This window comes from Siphateles boraxobius, unplaced genomic scaffold, assembly GCF_051911475.1.
Source record: "Siphateles boraxobius isolate OS27281-9 unplaced genomic scaffold, OSU_SipBor_1 18, whole genome shotgun sequence".
Lineage (NCBI taxonomy): Eukaryota > Metazoa > Chordata > Actinopteri > Cypriniformes > Leuciscidae > Siphateles > Siphateles boraxobius.
The window spans coordinates 5,674,595-5,699,717 of record NW_027508788.1 but is presented as its reverse complement, the minus strand read 5'-3'; the positions used below and the strand labels follow the sequence as shown (position 1 = coordinate 5,699,717).

The 25,123-nt window shown below is 48.9% G+C and overlaps 1 long non-coding RNA gene across 1 annotated transcript; it reads left to right on the top strand.

Annotated features, from left to right (window-relative positions):
* The first annotated feature begins 23,012 nt into the window (after positions 1-23,012).
* Positions 23,013-24,104, top strand: LOC143740703 (uncharacterized). Its single transcript, XR_013204879.1, has 2 exons — positions 23,013-23,044; positions 23,977-24,104. It is a non-coding gene; the product is annotated as an uncharacterized LOC143740703 (long non-coding RNA).
* Positions 24,105-25,123: the final 1,019 nt, after the last annotated feature.

The window sequence follows — 25,123 nt, the reverse complement described above, 5'->3', positions numbered from 1 at the left end:
ACTGGTGGGTTACGGCCAATCCTGGGTCTGCGCGTCTTGAACCGCTCCCTTCACGGGCTCCCGTTCAAGATGCTCACGGCCAAACGCATTTTCGAATGCGTGCAGCCACAGGATTGGTTTGCAGCGATAGACCTGAAGGACACCTACTTTCATGTCTCCATTTTACCTCGACACAGACCGTTTCTTCGGTTTGCTTTCGAGGGGCAGGCATACCAGTACGCGGTTCTACCATTCGGGCTGGCTCTGTCTCCTCGCGTCTTTACGAAGGTCGTCTAGGCAGCCCTTGTTGCCCTACGCGAACACGGGGTTCGCATCCTGAATTACCTCGACGACTGGCTAATATTAGCTCACTCTCGAGATCAGGTTTGCGAACACAGAGACCTAGTGCTCCGGCACCTAGCCCGTCTGGGCCTTCAGGGTCAACGGGGAGAAGAGCAAACTCTGCCCCGTGCAGAGGATCTCTTTTCTTGGTATGGAGAACGACTCGGTCGCCATGTCCGCGCAGCTTACGAGCGAGCGCGCACACTCTCTGCTGACTTGTCTCCGACAGTTCGATGGCAAGAGTGCGGTCCCACTGAAATTGTTTCAGAGGCTCCTGGGGCATATGGCATCTGCAGCCGCTGCAACGCCACTCAGATTGCTTCATATGAGACCGCTTCAGCTGTGGCTTCACGATCGAGTCCCGAGGTGGGCATGGCATAATGGCACGCTCCGAGTCCCAGTGATTCCAACCTGCCGTCAGACCTTCACCCCGTGGAGGAACCTCAGTTTTCTACGGGCCGGAGTTCCCCTAGAACGAGTTTCCAGGCATGTTGTTGTATCCACAGATGCCTCGTCCACGGGCTGGGGCGCCATGTGCAACGGACATGCTGCCGCGGGCTCCTGGACAGGACCCCAGCGCCTTCTGCATGTCAATTGCCTCGAGTTGCTGGCAGTATGCCTTGCCCTGCACCGTTTTCGCACGTTGCTCAAGGGTCAACACGTACTAGTTCGTTCAGACAATACCGCGACAGTAGCATACATCAACCGTCAGGGTGGTCTACGCTTCCACCGTATGTCGCAACTCGAACGCCACCTCCTCTTATGGAATCAGAAGCACCTGAGGTCCCTTCGTGCTATTTACATTCCGGGAGATCGGAACTTTGCAGCCAACGAGCCGCCACGGTTTCGGCCCATCTCTGGCGAATGGCGAATCCATCCCCAGTCGGTCCAGCTGACTTGTGACCAGTTTGGGGACGCACAAGTAGACCTGATTGCCTCCCACGACTCATCCCATTGCACCCTGTATTACTCCCTGACCGAGGGCACGCTCGGCACGGATGAACTGGCGCACAGCTGGCCGCGGGGCCTATGCAAATATGCGTTTCCCCCAGTGAGCCTTCTCGCACGGACCCTGTGCAAGATCAAGGAGGACGAGGAGCAGATCATTCTGGTTGCGCCGTACTGGCCCACCCGGACCTGGTTCTCCGAACAGATACTCCTCGCGACAGCACCTCCTTGGCCAATTCCTCTGAGGAAGGATCTCCTTTCTCAGAGACGGGGCACCCTCTGGCACCCTTGACCCGATCTTTGGAGGCTCCAAGTGTGGCTCCTGGACGGGACGAAGCAGGTTTGAGTACCCTGCCACCAGGGGTGGCGGCTACCATCACTTCCGCTAGAGCATCGTCCGCCGTCGGTGTATGAATGACTGAGTGAATGGGTGAATGAGAGGCAAATATGTAAAGCGCATATAAATGCAGTCCATCGTCCACGAGACATGCCTATGCGTTGAAGTGGAACCTCTTCGTCAACTGGTGCTCTTCTCACCGAGAAGACCCCAGGAGATGCTCGATCAGAGTCGTGCTTTCCTTCCTGCAAGATGGGTTGGAGCAAAGGCTGTCTCCCTCTACCCTGAAGGTGTATGTGGCCGCTATCGCCGCATATCACGAAGCAGTTGAAGGTAAGTCTCTGGGGAAGCACGACCTGATCATCAGGTCTCCAGGAGCGAGGAGACTGAATCCTCCTCGCCCTCCTCTCGTTCCCTCTTGGGACCTCTCAGTGGTGTTAAATGCCCTGCAGAGGGCTCCCTTTGAGCCTCTGCAATCAGTTGAGCTTAAGTTCCTGTCAATGAAGACAGCGCTCCTGGTTGCATTGGCCTCCATCAAGAGGGTAGGGGACCTGCACGCATTCTCCGTTGACGAAGCGGAGTTTTTTGAAGGACCGGATGTTGTTGTTCGCACGAAGATTCGGGGGCAGCTTATTCCAGAGCGTAGGGCCAGCAACATTAAAAGCCCTTCCGCCCACCGTGGAGAGTCTGACCCGGGGTACCACGAGAAGGTTTGCCGTGCTAGATCTGAGGGCCCGAGTTGGAACATATGGCTGTACCAAGTCAACAAGGTATTTGGGTGCTGGGCCATGTAGGGCTTTAAATATTAGGATTAACAGTTTAAATTGGATGCGGTGTATAACAGGATGCCAGTGCAGTTGGTAAAGGATAGGAGTGATGTGAGCAGATTTTTTATTATACGTGAGGGTGCGTGCAGCAGAGTTTTGAACCATTTGGAGGCGGTGTATTGCTTTGGTGGGTAGTCCGCTATATAATGAATTACAGAAGTCCAATCTGGAAGTGATAAAAGCATGAATAACAGTTTCCGCATCTGTAAAGGTAAGAGAGGGGCGAATACGAGCAATATTCCGCAGGTGGAAGAAGCATGATTTGACAGTCTGACTAATGTGTGAGTGAAAGCAGAGCGTGGGGTCGAACAAAACTCCCAGATTCTGTACAGTTTTTGAAGGTAAGCCAAAAGCAATATGCCGCAATATGCTGCGGATATATGCTGCATGCAATATGCAATATGCTGCGGATATGTGCCCAAGGTTCCCACCACTCCCTTCCGGGACTAGGTGGTGAACCTGAAAGCACTGCTCCTGGAGGAGGCAGACCCAGCCTTGGCGCTGCTCTGTACAGTACGCGCTCTCCGTGCTTACGTAGCCAGGATGCAGTGTTTCAGGACCTCAGACCAGCTCTTTGTCTGTTATGGTGGGAGACTGAAGGGAAAGGCTCTCTCAAAGCAGAGGTTGTCTCATTGGATAGTGGACACCATTGCTTTGGCTTACCAACAGCAAGGCCGACCGTGCCCCCTTGGTGTGACAGCGCACTCCACCCGGAGTGTGGTTTCCTCTTGGGCGCTAGCGAATGGCGCCTCGCTGGCAGACATCTGCAGAGCTGCAGGCTGGGCGACACCCAACACATTCGCCAGATTTTATAATCTCCGAGTGGAGCCTGTGTCCTCTCGTGTACTCGCTTCAGCCAGCTAGTACTGGACCCGCTCAGGTGTCTTCGCTTGCTCGCCATTCCACTCCACGGACTGGATACATGCGATATTTCCTCAGGTGAGCCTTCCTCTCTGAAGCCCTGAGTTCCTCCAGCACTGTTGACGCTGGCGCCAGTGTCTATTGCCTGTGCGTCGGCTAGGTGCCTCCGTGTGCATTGTTCCTCTCCTGAGTAACCCCCACATGTGTATTTCCACTGTAAGCCTCTTCGAGCATGTGTCTTTCCCTCGGCAAGCCACCTTGCCACTCCTGGAGTTGAAAGTTGCCACCCCTCGGGCTGGTCACTCCAGTGTTCGTCCATATGAAGCCCCCTCGGGTCATATGTGTTTTCCTAAGTCCTCCCTACGGGTAGGCATGCTGCGGCATATTTCCTCTGAGATATGCTTCCCAGTGTACCTTGGTATTCCTGTGTTAAGTAGGACTCCTTCGTCCGTGCCAGTTTCACGACAGGGAGATCAGACTTCCGCAAGGTGGCGTGATTACACGGGGACCCCCATTCTCCGTCATCCGACGTAACTCAGAGTGACTACGAAAGGGAACGTCTCCGTTCCCTACTCGGGGAACGAGGGTTACATATGTAACCGAGACGTTATCAACTTAATATTTAAAGAAAAATAGATTGATGTTAACGTTTCTCAAAGTGCCACACATCATAGTACTGAGTGATGTTGTGTTCCCTCAGGTACTTTTTAATCTCTGGATGGCGATCAGTGACTATGTAGTCAACCACCAAACCAGAGGATTCCAGCTTATCCAGACATCGCTTTAAACCCTCCTTTTCCATGTGGTAACTACCACCTACCTCATTGCTCTGTCAATAGGCACATAGAAAGCACATATAATAATACATAAATGTTAACATATTTTAAAAAGTAATATGTTTAAAACATGTTATTCAATCATTGACCTGAATTAGTTGAAGATCCACATAGGGGTGTGACTATAACCGCATCACCACAATATCGCGTGAATGAGATGCCTACCGCGGTGTGATGTCATCACCGCACTTTTTTTTTTTCTGCTGAAAGTTTTCTGTACCTCTTCGTTACGTTGGGCGACGTTCCTCTCGTTACTTTATTTTAATGTAATACATGTTTATTCCAAGTGCGCTGTATCTTTTTTATGGGCAGGAGCGATGCTCAATTCACAAATGAATCACTCTTTTGAGTCGATTCTGTTTAAAGACTTCATCAAACAAGTTGGCTGATCTGTCTAAATCGGTTCGCGAATCAGTTTGAATGATCTGTTCAGTTTCCTGCACGCACTGAATCACTGAAGCGCTTTCAATTCACACTCGACTCGGAGTCGTAACAGGAAGATTTAAAAACATCAAGAGCGTTGGATGAAGTGGCCGTGGACTTACAGTATAGTGAAAGCAAATCTGCAAATGCATCATATTTTTGCCAACGATGAAGATCTTTATTAGTTGAACATCTTCGTAAGCTGTCTGTGAATGAATGATTCCACAGGACGAGACAATCGATTTCATTTAATTGATTCAGGTAATACATTTTACAACCAAACAGATTATTACGCGACGATAGCGCTACTACAAAGTATAACATTATCCGTTTTTTTGACATATGCATTAATTTATAGGCTACATTAAATAACTTGTCCACAGTTTATGAAATGAACCCCACCCGCGGTAATGTGTGTGTATATTGCGCAGTGGCGTGCGAACCTGACTTAAAAAATGCCTTTGCCTGCCTTAGACACTGTCAGTTAACCAGTTTAAACATGCTTGCAGAAATATACATTTGATTACATTTTGAAGAACATTGGGGAGAAGCATTTGTTGCTTCTTCACCGTGGTAAGAAAAAATCCCATACAGTCACAGCCCTAGATCCACAATTAAAGGGTTAGTTCACCCAAAAATGAAAATTAAGTCATTAATTACTCACCCCAATTCTGTACCAACCCTGTAAGAACTTCGTTCATCTTCGGAACACAAATGAAGATATTTTTGATTAAATCTGAGAGGTGGATCACTGCTACATAGGCTGCCTAAGGGAATGAAACTTGACGGCCCAGAAAGTCATTAAAGAACATGTTTAAATATTCCATGTGCCTACAGTGGCTCAACTATAAGTTTATCAAGCGACGAGAATACTTTTTTTCCGAAAAAAAAAAACATAAATAACGACTTTATTCGACTATTCCTTTTCTTCCTTGTGGGCCTGAGACGAGAGTTCAAGAGATTTCCACGACGCATGCGCGAGAACTGAACAAGAAGTATTAGAAGAAGAACGTCCTCTTCTCAGTTCTCGCGCATGCGTCGTGGAAATCTCTTGAACTCTGAGTATGGAGAGTACTTCACAAAAGACTAGTTCAGGTTCAGCAGTTAGCAAAGCAGAACTCCAAGCTTGTGTCTGTGGCTGGAGCAAGGCGACAACGGTCAGGGGTTTGAAGATTCATCAAGGGAAAATGAAATGCTTGAGGGAGAAGGGACAAGGGCCTCGCATTGATCAGTACTTCTTACGGAGTCAGTCAAGTCAGTCGAATGAAATCCAGCGACAGGAAGCAAACCACAGTTCGCAGGATATCAGCACCCCTGTCATAGAGGAGATGAGGGTTTGCACAGTTAGCGATGAACACATTGATTCTTGTGAACCCGGTCAGACTAACCAGCATAAGAGAGAAAAGAACCTCAACGGGCATAGGCCTGGAGTTAGATGGCCAAGAGCTAGTGAGAAAACTGCATGGGACACGGTGAACACAGATCTATGCTTTGCATTGGAAAGATTAACTGGTACAGTTGAAAAGAAGCTGGATAAATTTGGGGACATCATTTACGCATATGGAAGTGAGAGGTTTGGTGTGGAAAAAAGGAAGGAAAAAGTACAAACTACTCCTGGATTGTCTAGACGGCAGCAGAAAATTGAAGGGTTAGTTAGAGAAAGGAGACAGCTGAGGAAGCAATGGAAAAGAGCGGAACAAAGTCAGAAGGAGGGACTCAATCTCTTACAAAGGGCCATAAAAGATAAGCTTGCAACATTACGCAGAGCTGAGCGCCTACGGAAACGCTACAAAAAGAAGGAACGTGCGAGGGTTAATTTCTATAAAGATCCATTCAAATTCATAAAGAAGTTATTCACCAGTGAGAAGAATGACACTTTAAAAGCATCTAGGGTTGAGCTAGAGAGATATTTGGAGGAAACGCATACAGATGCAAAAAGGCATGAGCCTATGTCAATTCCGTCAGACATCCCAACTGTCAATCCACCAGAATACCAAATGGAGGTCTGTGCACCTAAGTGGAAAGAGATAGAGAAGGTTGTGAGAAAGGCAAGGGCTTCATCATCTCCAGGGCCTAATGGAGTTCCGTACAGAGTGTACAAGAGTGCTTCAGGAGTTCTAAGGATTCTGTGGAAATTGATAAAAGTGGCTTGGGAAAAGCAGGTTGTACCTAGATCATGGCGCCGAGCAGGGGGAGTCTTTATACCCAAAGAAAAAGATGCTACAAGCATCAGTCAGTTTCGCCCTATTTCACTATTAAACGTCGAAGGCAAAATTTTCTTCAGCATTATTGCTCAGAGATTGTCAACCTACCTATTAAAGAATGGCTTCATTGACACTTCAGTTCAAAAAGCGGGAATTCCAGGATTCTCAGGATGCTTAGAACATATCAGTGTTATCTGGCAACGAATACAATCAGCTAAAAAGGAGAGGAAGGAGCTCCACGTGAAATTCCTGGATTTGGCTAATGCATATGGTTCAGTGCCACATGAGCTTCTTTGGGCATCATTTGATTTTTTTAGGGTACCGATGTCGATAACAAATTTAGTGAAAGCCTATTTTGGAAATTTGCAATTTAGTTTCTCAACTCCAGAATTCAGCACTACATGGCAATGCTTAGAGGTTTGAATAATGGCAGGATGCACCATTTCTCCACTGGCTTTTACCATGGCAATGGAAGTAATCATTAGGGCATCAAAATGGGTAGTAGGAGGAGAGCGCTTGGCTTCTGGGATGCGACTACCACCAATCAGAGCATACATGGATGACATGACAACCATGACTACAACGGTAGCCTGCACTAATCGGTTATTGGGGAAGTTAACAGATAATATTGAATGGGCACGAATGCAATTTAAGCCCTCTAAATCAAGGAGCATCTCAATAGTTAAAGGCAAGGTAGTAGATAAAATATTCTTCATTAATGGTGAGGCAATACCAACAGTTTCTCAGAAGCCAGTGAAGAGTCTAGGGAGATGGTACGATGGGGATCTAAAGGACACAGTTCGAGTGGGAGAAGTTAGACGACAAGCAATGGAAGGGTTGAAGAGCATAAACAGCTGTGCTCTACCAGGCAAACTAAAACTCTGGTGCTTTCAGTTTGGTCTACTGCCAAGGTTGCTGTGGCCACTGACTGTGTACGAGGTTTCTTTGACAACAGTGGATAAGCTGGAAGCGTTAATAAGTTCATACATCAGGAAATGGTTGGGAGTTCCACGCTGCCTCAGCAGAGTGGGACTTTATAGTAAAGGAGTATTGCAGCTGCCAGTCTCTGCTTTAACCGAGGTGTTGAAGTGTGCCAAGGTCAGACTGGAAATGACTTTAGCAGAGTCACGCACAACTTAAATAATAAAATACACTTACCAAAGAGGGAACTGCTCCATCTTTCAAGAACAGTCTTTGTGCGAATCCTGCATTAAACTGATATAGATTGAGGAAGCTGTCCTCTGCAAAATGTGCTGCACATAATTTTAAATGAGGATTACATTTTTCTGGAACCGAATTAAAAATAAATTTTAACCACTGATCTCTAAGCACAACATCCCTGGGAAAGCCAAACAGAGGTGAATTGACTCCGGAGTGAAAATAACAGTGTCTCGACGACATAGTGACAAACACAATCTCTAAAAAAGATACTCTTCCTATTCTCCGTGGGAGCTCAACAAGACCACGCCCCCTTTTTTTGTGTATTCCAGTGGGCGGAGATTAGTCAAAAAACTGTTCTAATGACGTCATTAAAAAAGGAAGTAGAGAGATAGTCCAAACCGGACGTTCGCTGTAGGCTTTGAAAGGGGACTTCTGTTAAATAAAATATCTCGCTAGGCATTGAACTTTGAGCTTTATAATTTTAGAGGTATATATTTATGCACTGACAGCAACATTACACACTAACGTCCTGGTTGCGTATGCAACCCACCGTTCCCTGAAGGAGGGAACGGAGGACGTAGTCGACGGTCGACTGAATGGGGATCTCGCTAGGGAGCCTATCATCTTCGATTACTATTGAACGAGCCAATGTAATTTGGCGTGCGTGATTTGCATCACACACTCCGCCCCCGCGGCGCGGGTATAAATACGGAAGTGGATGCACGCACTAGTTGCTTTTCGCTGAGGAGCCGAGAGTAACCCGGGGTCAGCGGTGGTCCAGCGGTAGTGGCAGGGGACTACGTCCTCCGTTCCCTCCTTCAGGGAACGGTGGGTTGCATACGCAACCAGGACGTTCCCTTTCAGTCGATAACGTCAGACGTAGTCGACGGTCGACTGAATGGGGATAACCTTTGAAAACGCCACTAAAGCTGCCACCTTCCAGTGCCTGAACAAAAGCCTCCTGATGCCCCCGCAAATTTAAGGCGGGGAAGGACAGGGCTTAGGCCAGGGAAGTCACTGCTGTTCCTACAGGACCACTGCGAAAGCGTTCCCCGTACATTGGAAGGAAGGGACGCTGCGGAAGCCACATCCAACCCAGAGGGAGGTAACGTGGAGAATACACATATGAACTGGGCGGAAACCGGGCAGTCTAACATATGGAATGTCACTGGGGTGGCTCCAGCCTAAGACGGGGGAGACACACTGGACAGTGACGGCAGAGAGACTCTGCCGAGGGAAGACACGGGCTCGCCGCAGGGAGCCGTATCGTGGAAGAATACACATATGGGGTCGCCGTAGGGACCGCAACATATGGACCCAGCCTAACACAGGTTCCACACTGCTTACGAGTGGTAGGCCTAACACCAGACGTTCCGCACGTCCGACGTCGGAGGGGTGTGGAGGAACTCAACAGGGTTCAATTTTAAGGGAACTCAACTGGAGTAGAAAGGCGCACGCATCCAGTCCATAGGAGGGGAATGGCGCAGCAAGCCGACACTTGAACCGGGCTCACGGTGAAACTGGCTTCATGAGAAGGGAGCCCACGGGAAGCAGCGGTTCAACTAGGTGTCGTCCAGCCCCCAACTCTAGAATCTGTTTTAGCAAAGCATATCGTCAACGCCCAGGCGGAGCCCTTTACACTCATCATAGAGGAGCTCAACACCTAAGTGGACATGTTGCATCTCGGATCTTTACCGAAATGAAGGCAAGCACTAAGTGCAACTTTGCAAGGAAAACAGCCTTCCCTCTCTGCTGAATTCCAACAGATCTTTGTAGAGCTGGTCTGAGGTCTATGACTTGCATTCTGTACACGTCCAAGCGAACGGACAGAGAAGCCAGGGCTGGATCTGCCTCCTCCAGGGCAGCGCTTGCAGGCTCACCACCTGCTCCTATTACGGGAGAGGTAGGAACCTTGGGCACAATCCGAGCCGGGGTCTCAGCTTGTGAGAGTTAGCCGGCCCAGACTCCAGGCACGATACGTTGACCGAAAGCGAGCAAGTCCCTACCCTCTAGTAGAGACCACGCGAGCAGGAGAACTGATATAACAGATTTTTAACTCACTGCCTGCAGTGGCTCAGGGGCGGTCTCTGCAGTGCAGTCGCACCAGGGACAAGGCCCAAGAGGATCAAGAGGGACACAAGGATTTACAAGACCTTGCTCCTCAGGAACCTGACGATCAGAACGTGCTTCTGCATACTTCTGCAACACGATGAGCGTCGTTTAAACACCGAGGCAACATCGTTTTGAGGGTGAAGGAAAACAGCCTACTGCAACCCATCTTGCAGGAAAGAGAGGACTGAAGTGATCGAAAGCTTTCAGGATCTCCTCTGGAGAGAAGACGCACTCAACGACTAGGTTCCACTTCTAAAGGCGTAAGCACGCTACCCCATTCTAGGGGGTGCTCGCAGAAGTGATGGTATCTATCACATGTTCTTGTGATAGCCACCTGAACCTCCGCGTTCCGATATAAGACCGCCCGGAATCTCCGGGGGCAGAACGCGTGTGCCATCGTGCCCCGTCCCCGAAAGAGTTTTCAGGGGAAGTCAGGAAGGCTGTTGATTGGAACCAGGTCCAGTTGGGCCAATAAGGGGCAACTATGAAGACCTGTTCCTCTCCTGACTTGGCACGTAGGTGCAAGCGACGGGCGCAAAAGACAGGAGCATTGCTCAACACAACATGTGAAGATCACTGGGCTTCAGGAGCATTTTCTGCTCAGCACTTGGGTGTGACAAGTTCACTGAGCTTCAGGAGCATTTCTGCTCAACACTTGAGTGCGAAGAACTTCACTGAGCGACAGGAGCATTTCTGCTCAGCACTTGAGTGTGACAAGTTCACTGAGCTTCAGGAGCATTCCTGCTCAACACCTGAGTGTGATAAACTCACTGAGCTTCAGGAGCATTTTTGCTCAACACTTGAGTGCGAAGAACTACACTGAGCACCAGGAGCATTTCTGCTCAGCACTGCGTGTGACGAATTCACTGAGCTACAGGAGCATTTCTGCTCAACACCTGAGTGTGATGAACTCACTGAGCTACAGGAGCATTGCTGCTCAACACCTGAGTGCGATGAACTTCACTGAGTTTCGGGAGCAATTCTGCTCAACATGAAGTGTGATGATTTCACTGACTTGAGCAGGCGCAAGGCGACCATGAGTCGCAGTCACTCTTAGAAGGCTCACTGGGGTTAAACGCATTTCTGCGGGCCCCTGGGGCAGCTGAAACCCAGTGTTTGTCCAAGGGTAGTCCGCTAGGTTTACACAAACACTGGCTGAAAGACGAAACCGGGGGGACAACTGAGCAGCCCCGGAATGGTCATGACCCAGCTGGACCCAGGGGATGGAGTCTCCACTTGCCCTGGCTATAACTCTCGTGAGGCTCGATGGCGGCACGATTGAGTAAAGCGGGAAGAGTGGAACAAAGCGTCCTCAGAAGCTTCTGACTCCAAGGAGGAGGTGACGGGTGAGTTGTGACAGCAGCGGTCACAATGTCTAACAACTCGAGGCACGAATTCCCGTGTAGTCGGGGGTCGCCCAGGCCCCCGTTAAAACACGCCCATGTACATGGCCCCTCTGTTGAAGAGGGTTTGGCAGCAGACCGGGATGAACTATAGTCACACAGGGTGAGCTGCTCTGCCACGGTCACCTCGGGACTCGATCATGAAGCTAGCGCTGAAGCGGTCACATATGGAGGAAGCCAATGGCTGCAACTACCATATACCCCAGGAGCCTCTGAAAGTTCTTCCAGTGGGACCCTTTCTCACTTCAAACACCAGCTGAACACATTCTCATTGGAGAAACGTGTTAGACCGAGTCCATCTCCAAAACTGAAAAAGAGATACTAAGCCCGTGGGCGAGATCACTCTCTTCCAGTTGACCTGAAGACCCAACGGGCTCTGGAGCACTCGAAGGGAAGGACACTGTACTGATACTCCACCCTTACACGCAACCCACAGGATGTCCTGCGGTGCGGAAGGTAGAGATCTGTCTTTAAGCACATGTCTTTCAGGTCGGAGCTGCAGACCAATCCTGGGCCAAGATGGTCACGACCCACCACCTAGTAGCACGAAGAACGAGTTTACAACTGGCCTTCGTACCGGCTGGAGGAGCAGCTATATCAAATCCTTCGCCAGCAGGATAAGATAAGCACGCACAAGTCAGGAGCACTGCTCAACGCTCGGTGTGATGAATATCACTGAATTTTCAGGAGCACGTCTGCTCAACACCTAATGTGATGACTATCACTGACTTGAGCGGGGTAGCCGAGCCTGAGGTGGGGCAGCAAAGTAGAGAGAGTGGTGTTAGTGTGCTGTGCAACACGTACCTGTCCCCACAAGCGGCAGGGGGCGCGTGAGAAGGCGGATGACCGGGTCCTCGAACGCACCAAGCTGCCTGCTGGCGACCAAGGGGGAGCTGAGGGGTGTAAGGCTATACAGGGTCACACCCGCCAGACTGGCCCTCTTGAGACCCAGGAACAGATGAAATTGCTCTCTCTTTGAAGTGTGGGTACCGCTTGCTCCGCTTGCTCCGCTTTTTTTTTTTTTTTTAGGGAGCCAGCGGCGGAACAGACACACACACAAACAAAGGCTCCACCCGGCCCTCACCCGGGGGGAGGGAGTGATCGTGCCACTCCAAGAGCATCTCATCCATTCCTGGGCGGCCCGCTCCGGAATGCTTTCGCTGTCGCTTGCCACCTGGCTTGGCAGCGCCTGGAGCGGGCTGGGCGTCCCTACTGCGGCCGGCTCCATGCTGAGGCCTGGGTGGAGGCTGCTGCGGAGGGCCAGCAGGAGCGGCGGCCGGGGAACGCCCACGGCGACGAGCAGGCGGAGGAGCTGCCACCGGCGGCGGGTGGAGGCAGCAGCTAGCCACCGGGGCAGGATGTGCCGGATGACCTCCGTCTGCGCTTGAGCGGCAGAGAACTGTTGGATGCAGTTCTCCACCGCGTCGCCGACCAGCCCAACCTGGGAAATTGGGGAGACCAGGAACCGAACCTTGTCCGCATCCGCCATACCAACCAGGCTGAGCCAACGAAGGCGCTACTGGACCACCAAGGTGGACATCGCCAGACCGATCACGCACGCTACGACACCCGTACCCTGGAGGGTGAGGTCGGATGCAGTGCGGTGCTCACCTATGAGCGCACGGTCGGGATTACCCTCGTGCATGCCATGGGTGCCCTAGCCTGCAGCAACGCCATGGCACGCAAGAGGAAGCGGCTTGCCCACAGGCTTTGTAAGCTCTGCCCGTCGGAACGGACAAAACCTCACAGGCCTTAGGGGGGAGACGAGGATCCCCCCAAAAGGCAGCGGCCGCCGGACACAGGTGCACCTGTGTCGACAGACCGCTCCAATGGAGGGACACCTCGTAACCCTTCACCGTTCCTCCATCAAGGGTAATGAGGGGGAAAAGCTATTCAGGCAGTTTCTGGCAGAGAAAGATGCTGTTCACCACCTGATAAGCTCTCCATGCATTTCGGGAAAGAAAGGCACTGGGGCGGCGAGCTGAGAACCAGCGCGGCCCGCCCCAAGATACCAAACTCCAGATTCCAACCGAGACTGAACGGGACACGGTGGAGGTTCCACTCGAGCCCGGCAGCCTCGGCGGCCCGTTTCAGCATAGCTGATAATTCTGGATCCGGCTCGGGCAACATTGAACTCCCGAAGGGAGACAATGCAGCCGAGTCATCATCTCTAGAAGTCAGCTCACCCTCCGATGCTGCAATCGGCGTCCTGTCCTCCAGGGGAGCCCCGAGTGAAACCGCTGGCCCACCCATTACAGATGGACCAGCAGACAACACAGGAGGCTCCAGTGGTTGCAGTGGAAGGGAGGAGTGAGGAGCCCACAGGGAATGGTTACCGGGCGGGACATCCAACACTATCCTCCGGTCACCCATCCCACACAGCACCCGAGGGTGGGGCATGGTAATGGGGACTCGCTCTCCGCGAACGAAGGCGAGTCTCGCCCTCAACACTGCGACAGTCATGTTCCCACAGTGAAAACACGAGCTGTCCACAAAAGCTGTCTCAGCGTGCTGTAAGCCCAAACACGTGACACAACAGTTGTGACCATCAGAGAGAGTCAGGGAACGCCCGCACCCAGAAACGCACGGGCAGAATGACATCTTGAAAAAGACGCAAACACACCCGTGTTGCTCTTTCAGAAAATAGGACCGTCACCAGTGCCGGAGCACACAGGGGAATGACCGCGGCAACACTGAACAGAGAACTGAAACAGTGAAGCACTCACTTTTCCGCCCTCTAACCAGCCATGAACACACACAAACATTTAGAAATTTGTTGCTGTTAAAACAGCAGGTGAGAGCTCAAAGCTCGCGATCACCGCTGCACTCGCGCTGTAGAACACCAGCACTGGGAGAGTCTTCCTGAAGAACACCGACACACTCGCTCGTTGTAAACAACAGCACTCTCAGAGACATCAAACGATCGGCTCCGAAGCGAAAGGCAACTAGTGCGTGCATCCACTTCCGTATTTATACCCGCGCCGCGGGGGCAGAGTGTGTGATGCAAATCACGCACGCCAAATTACATTAGCTCGTTCAATAGTAATCGAAGATGATAGGCTCCCTAGCGAAATCCCCATTCAGTCGACCGTCGACTACGTCTGACGTTATCGACTGAAAGGGAACTAAAGTTTGAAAAATGGAATAGCGAAGAACGGTACCTTTAATATCACTAGTAAAGATAGTATGATCACTGTATAATATCAGTCTTTAAATACAAGATATTTAACGTGTTCCTACAGTATAATGGGTTTTTATTAAATTAAATATGTCTACATACCTGGTGTAGAATGTCACTGTCAGAACCTGCAAATCGATGTAGCCCAAAACGCTGTTTGACAGTAGTTCCAGCTGCTGCCTCACATGGACGATTTCCTCGCGAAGACTTTCGTTTTCTTCCGGAACCAAGTCAACAAACGCGGGCTGTGGTTCTGTGCTGTAATCGTGGTCGTTGGTAGGCTAGATATACGTTCAGAATGTTCCCCAGTTTCCATACTCTCTGGTCTCGTTCTCCTTTCCCAAACCCCAAGCCTTCTCTCTCCAAGAGAGTAATTATTCCAAGGGAACAGAACAGGTAGCCTACGGCACAAGCAGGGGCGGCGCCAGATAATTTTTAACGCAGGTGCTGAGGGGGTGCTAGGTCATTGACAGGGGGAGCTGCGCAATTATATATATATATATATATATATATATATATTAGTGCTGTGCGTTAAACCCGTTATTAACGGCGTTAACGCAAACACATTTTAACGGCGTCAATTTTTTTATCGTGAGATTAACGCTCTTTTTGGCCTAGCAAACTTTGTATTTTTTTCACATGCTGTAGCAACAACTAGTAACGTTAGAAAACTACAACATGACACCGGATAGCTAGACCGGAAACAAAACAACAGGCACGCCGCACGTACTTGTTTGGGCTTGCGCGCCGGCAAAAGAGTAGTAGGCTAACGTTACGTTTTGAGTGGATGGCGCGAGCGCGAGACGCCGATCTAGAGACGTGCACTCTCAACGCAATGGAGTGCGGTGCGGGACTAGATTTGATGGCCGAGTGCGAGGGTGGGCTCGAGCGGTAATGCACTCACTCTGTGTGCGGATACGGGAGAATAAAACGATTCGCGGGACTCCCGCAAACTAGAAATGTCTATGAATAAAACATAAAAACTTATACATTTTTATTCATATGTTGCAGAAAAGCAACACGAACTAAAACAAAATAGAAACGATTTACAGGCCAGAGTTTCTTTTTATAACATGTTTGCAGCGTTGAGTGATTTAGCCAATCACAGACATATGTGTTGATTTTGAACGCAATGGGCAATCAGAAGCATTTAAAATAGACTCCCCTCACCGCTCAAAGCAGACTTTTTGTTCAGTGCTGAATTCTGTATGCTGGCAAATCATCTAATTATAACAAACAAAGTGTATATATTATGGAAGATGCATTGTGCAGTCAGCTTCATTGATAATAACAGATGTGTGAGATTGCGATGAACTGATGTCAGCTTTTTAGGAATTATTAAGGGAGCGCACTTTGCGCGCATTCAGTCATGCCAAACCACTCAGTAGCCTGCTTGCTTTTATGTTATAACAGTGGTTTGTGTGTTAATGCTTTAATAACAAATAATTTATCCGGAGCATTTATGCTGATGTGTATGGTGGCGACACGTAGGCGAAAGTATTTGGAGGTAGCCTACAAAAAAAGAGTCTATTTGCGGGCGGGGGCGGGACAAAAATGTTGCGGGCGGGAGAAAGTAACAAAGAAAGTAGTTGAGAACGTCAGTTATAACGACTCACGTATTAAAAAATGGACGGGTTTAAATCGGGCTCGGGCTCATAATTACAGTTTATGTGTCGGGCCGGGCCGGGCTCGGACACAATGCGCACGGGCTCGGGTCGGGCTTGATTTTTTGGGCCCGATCTAAGCTCTACAATGGATGACTTCAGACAGAAGCACATGGATACCACAGCTAAGAACAAACTTACTGCTGATCCACTTTTCCGTGTTGATAAGAGCATTAAAATTAGAAAAAATAATGAGACAAATAGAAATCAAGGGACATTTAGAATAGATAAAAATGTGCGATTAATCGCGAGTTAACTATGGCATTAATGCGATTAATCGCGATTAAATATTTTAATCGTTTGACAGCACTAATATATATATATATATATATACACACACACACATATATATATAGATAGTGGACCTACAGACTCTCTAAATATTGAAATTAACATTAATAATGCTGTAGAAGAGCAGTTTATTAATAGTAAATGTTAACTAATCTAATTAAGTTACCCATTTTTTATACACCGATTCAGAGGTCTCGTGAGTTCAGTGTTGGACTGGTCAGTTGTTTTATCTATTCATTAAGGTGAGTTAAAATGTTAAGGTGGTTAAAATGAGTCGTTTGCGTATCGGACGTGTCATAGTGGACGTCCAGCCTATACGGCACGCTTGTCTGATTATCTCGGCAGTTTAGGACATCGCATAAGATTTGCGTCAATACAGAAAACATTTAATCACTGGATAGGTTTTTTCGTTTAGTGAAATGTGGTTTATGTCAGCTGAATGGGCGGAACGCTTTTTAGAGAAGATAGGGCAACGTGTTTTTTTAGCACAATTCACACACCGCGGTAATTCAGGAGAAAAAAAATCTCCAAATGCTCCACGTGAAACTGCGGTCTTCCGACCTTTTACTATTGTGTCAATTTATTTTGATTAATATGCGCGAGGGAGAGAGAGCAACACAGCCCTCGTGTTGTTTGAAGAGTGCGGGCGCGGCCGGTGCGTTCTCTCTCTTTCTCTCTCTCTCTCTCTCTCTCTCTCTCTGCTCGTTTGCGCCCTGTCAAGAGCAGCAGTCATTCTATTCTACATCACTCACCGATCAAAAAAGGCTTTGCGGGACAAAAATTTGCTTTGGCAACCGCCAAAAAAAATTCAATGCAGGAAAACGACTCGGTTACTAACGTAACCTTGGTTCCCTGAGAGGAGGGAACGAGTATTGCGTAAGTAGCTTACGCTATGGGAAAACTCCTTTTCTCGAGAATATTGAAGTCGTTATGTAAAACGCATTGCAGCTGCACAGCAGACAGCAATGAGCGAAGGAGCTCGGTCATTGGCTGTGCAGTGGCAACTTGCTCGAACCAATGACGGGGCGACTCTGATTTCGCGACCAATGAGCGCGCCTCGCGCCCACGCGCGTCAGAGCCCGCCAAGATGGGCGTGGCCAAGAGCTATATATTGGGCACCCCGTCATGAGAGTTCTTTAGGTTAAAACGACTGAAGCGAACTAACCAAGCACAAGCACGGCAGCTTACGCAATACTCGTTCCCTCCTCTCAGGGAACCAAGGTTACGTTAGTAACCGAGTCGTTCCCTTTCGAGAGGTCTCTCCTATTGCGTAAGTAGCTTACGCTATGGGAACACCATGCAAAACGCCGTGCGTGCTGAACTTCGCCTTATGATAGCCAGAGGCAGGTGCCTGAGCTAAAAAGCAAAGTTATCATCCAACCAGCCGGCAGAGGCGAGCTTTATATGTGGGAAAAAGTAAAGAGCGGCCAGAAGGCGCTCAGTGTGACACAAGCACATACATAATCTAGATACAAACTCATAGTTCTACTAGCATCATGCTGATAGTACATTGGAATGCAATGTCGGGACCTGTAGGTTGTAAAACCTGATAAATGTGGACGGTGAGGCCTAGCCTGCCGCCGCACAAATACCCTCGATCGGTATCCCGCTCGACCACGCCCAGGAAGAAGCCACACTCCTGGTGGAGTGTGCTTTGACTCCCCAGGGGCATTGAAATCCCTTGGCTTCATAAGCCAGAGCTATAGCCTCAACTATCCAGTGAGAGATTCTCTGCTTTGAAACGGCGGAACCCTTCGTACGGCCGCCAAAGCATACAAACAGTTGTTCTGTCTGTCTGAATAGGGCAGAACGCTCCAAACACATTCTGAGAGCCCTAACGGGGCAGAGTAGGTTAGCGTCGTGTTCGTCTGCTGGAGACGATAGCGCAGTTAGGGAGATAACCTGTGCTCTGAAGGGAGTGGTGAGCACTTTAGGAATATACCCATGTTTTGGCCTAAGGACGACCCTGCAGTCGTTAGGTCCGAATTCCAAGCAGGCAGCGCTTGCCGAAAGCGCGTGCAGATCGCCTACTCTCTTGACCGAGGCGAGTGCCAGCAAGAGCGAGAGCTGCTTAAGGTGCACGGTTCGGAGTGGTTCGAACGGGGGCCCTTTAAGAGCGTCTAGGAGAGTAACTACGTCCCAGATCGGCACTGAGGGGGGGCGTGAAGGGTTCATCCTCCTAGCGGCCCTTAGGAAACGAATAATTAGGTAGTTTCTTCCCAATGGACGTTCCATCACAGGGTCGTGTGACACTGTGATGTCCGCCACATATACTTTGAGCGTGGAGGGGGAGCGACCCGCCTCCAGAAGCCCTTGTAGAAAAGCGAGTACCTTCGTAATCTCGCATGTTTCTGGGTTCAGGCCCTCGGCGTTACACCAGTCACTGAACACTTTCCATTTCTGGGCATATAAGCGTCTCGTGGAGGGCGCCCGCGCCTCAGCGATGGTTTTTAGCGCTCCACTCGTGAGGTTCCTGGGAACCCGTTGAGGGGCCATGCATGAAGGGCCCACAGATCGGGGCGGGGATGAAATATCATCCCGCTGGCCTGACTGAGGAGGTCTGGCCTCAGTGGAATCGGCCGTGGTACAGATTGCATTTGCATCAATTCTGGAAACCATGTTTGGTTCTTCCAGAGTGGGGCTATCAGGAGCACTGCGTTTTTCTCCTCTCTGACCCGACTGATGACCTGTGGCAGCATCGCGATCGGGGGAAAAGCATATAAGGGGCGGCTCGGCCAGCTCTGGGCGAGCGCGTCCGTGCTTTTCGTGAAGAAAAGAGAGCAGTGTGCATTCTCCTTGGAGGCGAAGAGGTTGACCTCCGCCTCGCCAAAGATTTTCCATAACCACTGAATCGTCAGCTGGTTGAGAGCCCATTCTCCTGGGAGAATCTTGTCTCTGGATAGCATGTCTGCCCCTTGGTTCAGTGCGCCTGGCACATGCGCTGCTCTCAGCGAGCGCAAGTTGTGCTGGGACCATAAGATTAGTCTCCTGGCCATTGAATGCATGGAGCTCGACCTGAGTCCACCCTGGCGATTTATGTACGACACTACCGTCATGTTGTCCGTTCGGACCAGGACGTGTTCGTTTTTTAGATGTGGAAGCAGGGCTCTGAGAGCCAAAGCGACCGCTTTCATCTCCAGACAGTTTATGTGTAGGCGCTTCTCCGGGTTTGACCAAAAGCCGGAGACAGGCCTGCCCTCGTAAAGGGCCCCCCAACCTATTTTGGAGGCATCTGTTGTGATCATCTTTCTCCTTGTGTTCACACCCAGGCTCACGCCTGACTGGTACCAGTCGGCCGGCTTTCCAGTGCGTCAGGGCTTTTATTCTGCCGTGGTTCGCTCTGATTAAAAAGTGGCCCGAACGCCACGCGTGAGCAGGGGCGCGGCTCTTGAGCCAGCGTTGGAGAGGACTCATATGCAACAATCCTAGCTGGAGTACGGCCGATGCTGAGGCCATGAGACCCAGCATCCTCTGAAACCGCTTGACGGGGGCGCGCGCGCCCGCCCTGAATGATGCTGCAAGGCGCCGGATGGTGAGCGAGCGCTCTGATGAGAGACGAGCTGTCATTTGCATCGAGTCTAGAACTATTCCCAGGAAAGAAATCTTCTGGCTGGGAGATAGTATACTTTTTGCAAAATTGATTCTTAGACCCAGGCATTCTAGATGGCTGATAATCCAAGATCTGTGTGTTATTAACTGACTCTCTGATTGTGCTAGGACCAGCCAATCGTCGAGATAATTCAGTATTCGCACTCCCCTTCGTCTCAAGGGGGAAAGTGCTGCATCCATACATTTCGTGAATGTACGGGGAGCCAGGGACAGGCCGAACGGGAGTACTGTGTACTGGTAAGACTGTCCCTCGAAAGCGAATCTCAGAAAAGGCCTGTGATGAGGCGCTATTGGAATGTGAAAGTAAGCATCTTTCAGATCCACTGAGAGAAACCAATCTCCTGGGCGTACTTGCACGAGGATATGTTTGGTTGTTAACATTCTGAACGAGCGAATCATTAGTGCTTTGTTCAGGTGTCTGAGATCTAGGATGGGGCGGAGACCGCCATCCTTTTTCGGGACAAGAAAATAGCGGCTGTAAAAACCTGCCCCGCTCATAGAGGGGGAAACAGTTTCCACAGTGCCCTTTTCTATTAATTTGCGAACCTCGGTGCGTAGAACATGCGAACACTCCTTTCTCACTTTCATCTCGACCACAGTCGTAAAACGTGGTGGTCTGCTAGCGAACTGGAGAGAGTATCCGTGTTTTATTATATTCAACACCCATTTCGGCATATCTGGAATGTTCTCCCATGCCGCTGCGTGTACAGATATGGGCTGAATACAGGCTAGGGGCGGGCAGCTGTGACGTAGGGACCCGGCCAGCGAATTGCCTGAGCTCGTAGCTCTCAGAGGTGCGGGCGTGGGCTGAGCAGCCGAGTGAATGGGCGCGTGTGTGATTACAACAGCGCGCGCTATGTCTGTAAGACTCGCAGCCTGAGCTGGGGTTGTGTTTGACACTGTAGGGACAGTGTTTATAAGTGGGGGTGCATAGACAGTGGTAGGCACACGCGTCACTTTTATAATGTTTCCCGCTTTTACTGGGGATGAATTCATAATTGTGTGAACAGTGCTTGTGTGTAGTGGTGCGTACATGACCGTAGGCACGTGATCTACATTCATGGGGCGTGCAGCCTGAGCTGGGAATGAATTTGGCACTGTTTTGACAGTATCTGGGAATGCACACTTTGTGGACATGTGAACCCTTAGTGACACAGGCAGAAAAAGACTCTTTTTGTGTTTTCTGTGTGTCGCCGTAAAAACGGCATTTGTTTGCAGGTGAGCGAGCTCTGTGACTGGCCCATTGACTGCTGTATAGACATTTCCAGCCGCCTGTACGGGGACTGGGTAATGTTTGAGATTTTGCAGAGAGAGTGGTCCGGCTTTTGCGAGACACGCACTCTCTCTTCTCATTCCTGTGGCTAGGAAGGCTTTCGAGGCTCAGGGTTCAGCACGATCTTGGGCCGAGGACCCCGTCGCTCAGGAGGCGGCTTGCGGTTGTGGGAGCGCGAGCGGCGTCGAGCGTCAGTCTGAGGCGCGGGCTGCGAGGCGGTGGGGGTTGCTCTAGCCCGCTGCGGCTGTGGCGGCCTCTGTCTGCTCTGCGATGAGCTGGAGCGTTTAGGCAGGAAATGGCGCATAGCTTGTGAAGCGTTCTGGGCCTCAGTGAAGCGTTTGGCGAAACTTTTAACTGCCGGTCCAAACAGCCCGCTGGTGGAGATAGGCGCGTCGAGAAACGGGGCCTTATCCGCGTCTTTCATCTCCGTCAGAGTCAGCCACAAATAGCGCTCGAGAACAGTCAATTTAGCCATGACGCGGCCAATAGACTGGGCAGTGGCCTTCGTGGCTCGCAGGGCTATGTCAGTCGCGCTGCGTAGGTCCTTGAAGGCTTCGGGTTCGGGGCCAGACTCGTCCAGGGAGCGGAGAAGCTTGGCTTGGAACACTTGAAGTACCGCCATTGAGTGAAGCGCTGACCCAGCTTGGCCGGCGGCGGCGTAGGTGCGACCAGCGAGAGCCGAAGTAGTGCGGCAGGGCTTCGAGGGGTGGGAAGCCTTGGCTTTCCATCCGGTGGTGGAGGGTGGGCAGATATGATTGGCCACGGCCTGCTCGAGGGGCGGCGTTCCCTCGTAGCCTCTTTCCTTCGCGCCGTCCACAGAGGAGAGCGACGAAGAAAAAGAAGGCTTCAGACGCGCAGAGTGGGGGGCTTTCCATGACTTGGTGAGTTCGTCGTGAACTTCCGGGAAGAAAGGAGAAGGCCGAGGGGCCTGCTGGCGCCCCTGCAGAAACCACTCGTCCAGTCGTCTTCGGGTTGGTTCTTCGGGAGAATGAAGATGATGTGACGATCCCCGTCCGGAAGAAGGTCTCTGCACGACCCGCAGGAAGGCATTTGGAACAACGCCTCAGAAAATTGCTCTTTTACAAATGTCGCGGGTCGAACAGATGTAAATACTTGCGTGTAGTGCGCCGGATGGCTCAGTAGGATGGCGTTCGAAGGCGGCTGAAGATGCCGACGTCCTCGTAGCAATCCCGCTGGTACGCTTTTCCACGGCGGCGAAGGCTTTCAATAATCCGGAGGATCCAGCGAAGAAGGTGTTCGCTGAAGGAGATTAAATCTAAAGAACTCTCATGACGGGGCGCCCAATATATAGCTCTTGGCCACGCCCATCTTGGCGGGCTCTGACGCGCGCGGGCGCGAGGCGTGCTCATTGGTCGCGCATTCAGAGTCGCCCCGTCATTGGTTCGAGCAAGTTGCCGCAGCACAGCCAATGACCGAGCTCCTTCGCTCATTGCTGTCTGCTGTGCAGCTGCCATGCGTTTTACATAAAGACTTCAATATTCTCGAGAAAAGGAGTTTTCCCATAGCGTAAGCTACTTACGCAATAGGAGAGACCTCTCGAAAGGGAACAGACCGTTTGTGATGCACTTTTAAAAGGTAAGACGTTTAAAGAATAAGATTGTATATTATCAGTACATCTGAATCAAATTAACTTATGTATTAAAGCATGCTAGTTGATTATTGCTCACTAAATTAGTAGTTTTAGGGGACGTTATCAGGTAAAATAAAGGTCATTGGATAAAGTTAGTACCGCATAACATACCACGAACAGCCTATTAATGGTTAAACCCGTTTTATTAATGCATGTTTATCCTTTGTTGTGTAATAAGAGGGAAAGACTTCTAAACAGGGGTTAAATATAACATTGGGGAGTGTGATAGTTGTAATTGATAAAATGAGTCAACAGAAACACAATTAATAAAAAACTCCACCCAGACGTTTTTGCTTAAATATGAAATCTAAAATAAGGATTTTTTCCCCCCGTTATTACACATTTAATATGGTTTCATTCCATATTCATGCTTGAATATGTAAATAAATGTTGTTTAGAAGTCTTTCCCTCTTATTACACAACAAAGGATAACGTAAACATGCATTAATAGAACGGCTGTTCGTGGTTTATTATGCGGTACTAACTTTATCCAATTACCTTTATTTTACCTGATAACGTCCCCTAAAACAACTAATTTAGAGAGCAATAATACCGTTATTGCACATTTAATATGGAATGAAACCAAAAATGTGCAATAACGGGAAAAAATCCTTATTTTAGATTTCATATTTAAGTAAGCAAAAACGTTGGAGTTTTTTATTAATTGTGTTTCTGTTGACTATTACCTGTCTATATTATGTCTCAGCGCAGCTGATTTGTATTGATGGGAAAGGGAGATGGAAGTTTATAAAGAGAGATTAAAAACCATGCTTAAAACGGCAGCAAGCCGTGGTATTATAAATACCATAACTGTATTATATACTAACTACTATATAATTTATCCCGTTTTTGTTTCCTTTATCTCTTTCAACACAAGAAGCACAAAGGGGATTCAGTGGATCCTGAAGACTCCTGCACTGACGCTGTACCCTCACCTTCAGTCTCAGATCCTTGGATTTTGCAAGACTTTACTTGCTCCTTATTTTTAATAAACATTAAACTTCCCAGTGTTGGTCTTAGGTGTATCTGCACTTTTTCACAAAGTATGATTAGCACAAAATGTTTAGTTCTATTCAAATTGCTCCTGACTCGAGCATATTTTCTGCTCTCTGTGTCGGACAGTACAAGAACAACATAGAGGAAAGGGCAAATAACATGCTTGACGTGCAGTTTATTAGACATTTATAAATCCCATTGTGCTAAATCAGTGCAAAAGTCTATATATATATATATATAGGTCATTGACAAATAAACAAATAAATGTTTTTTTAAAATCTTTTCAAAACTGATTTTTATTTTTGTGTCATGAACAATGTATTTAAACAAGTTTCAGTTGTGAACATTTCTAAGTGTTTAAATTCACCTGAAAGTATACCAACCTACTTGAAAGCAGTTTTTACCAGTATTTGATAGAGATCTACAAGGATCATTAAGGCTCCTCTGGACAATGCTTTATCATGCACACTGCAATTACCATAATAAGAGAGCCATGTTTGCAGTTGTGCCACCCTGACATGCAAATTGCTAGAAAAAAGGTTTTCAATTATCTCAACAGCTATAAATCTACTCAAATGTATAAAATTTGTTTATATGAACGGTTAAAATGATGCCATAGAATTTCATTTTTATTTTTTTATTCTTAAAACACCATTTAAATGAGTATTTTAGTCTGTTCATTTGTGCGGACAGTTGCACAACCTGACATTTTGGGGGGTTTAAGATAACAAAACATTAAATATGTATTACCTAAATGTACTAAAAATTAATTTAAACTAAATAGGTTTTATAGATTAAAGTAATGCATGTCATGAATTTAACAAATTATGTTAAGAAAATAATGTACTTGGACACTTAGGAAATAATGTGTGTGTGTATAATCATGCTTTGTTTTAAAATTAAATATATTATGTATTCATTTATATAGTAATAAGTAAGCATTGTAAACATTAAGATGAATGCAATTTTACATTTTACTTGTTTGCAATGGCTTTTTAAGACAATCACATGTTTCCTGCAAGTCTCCT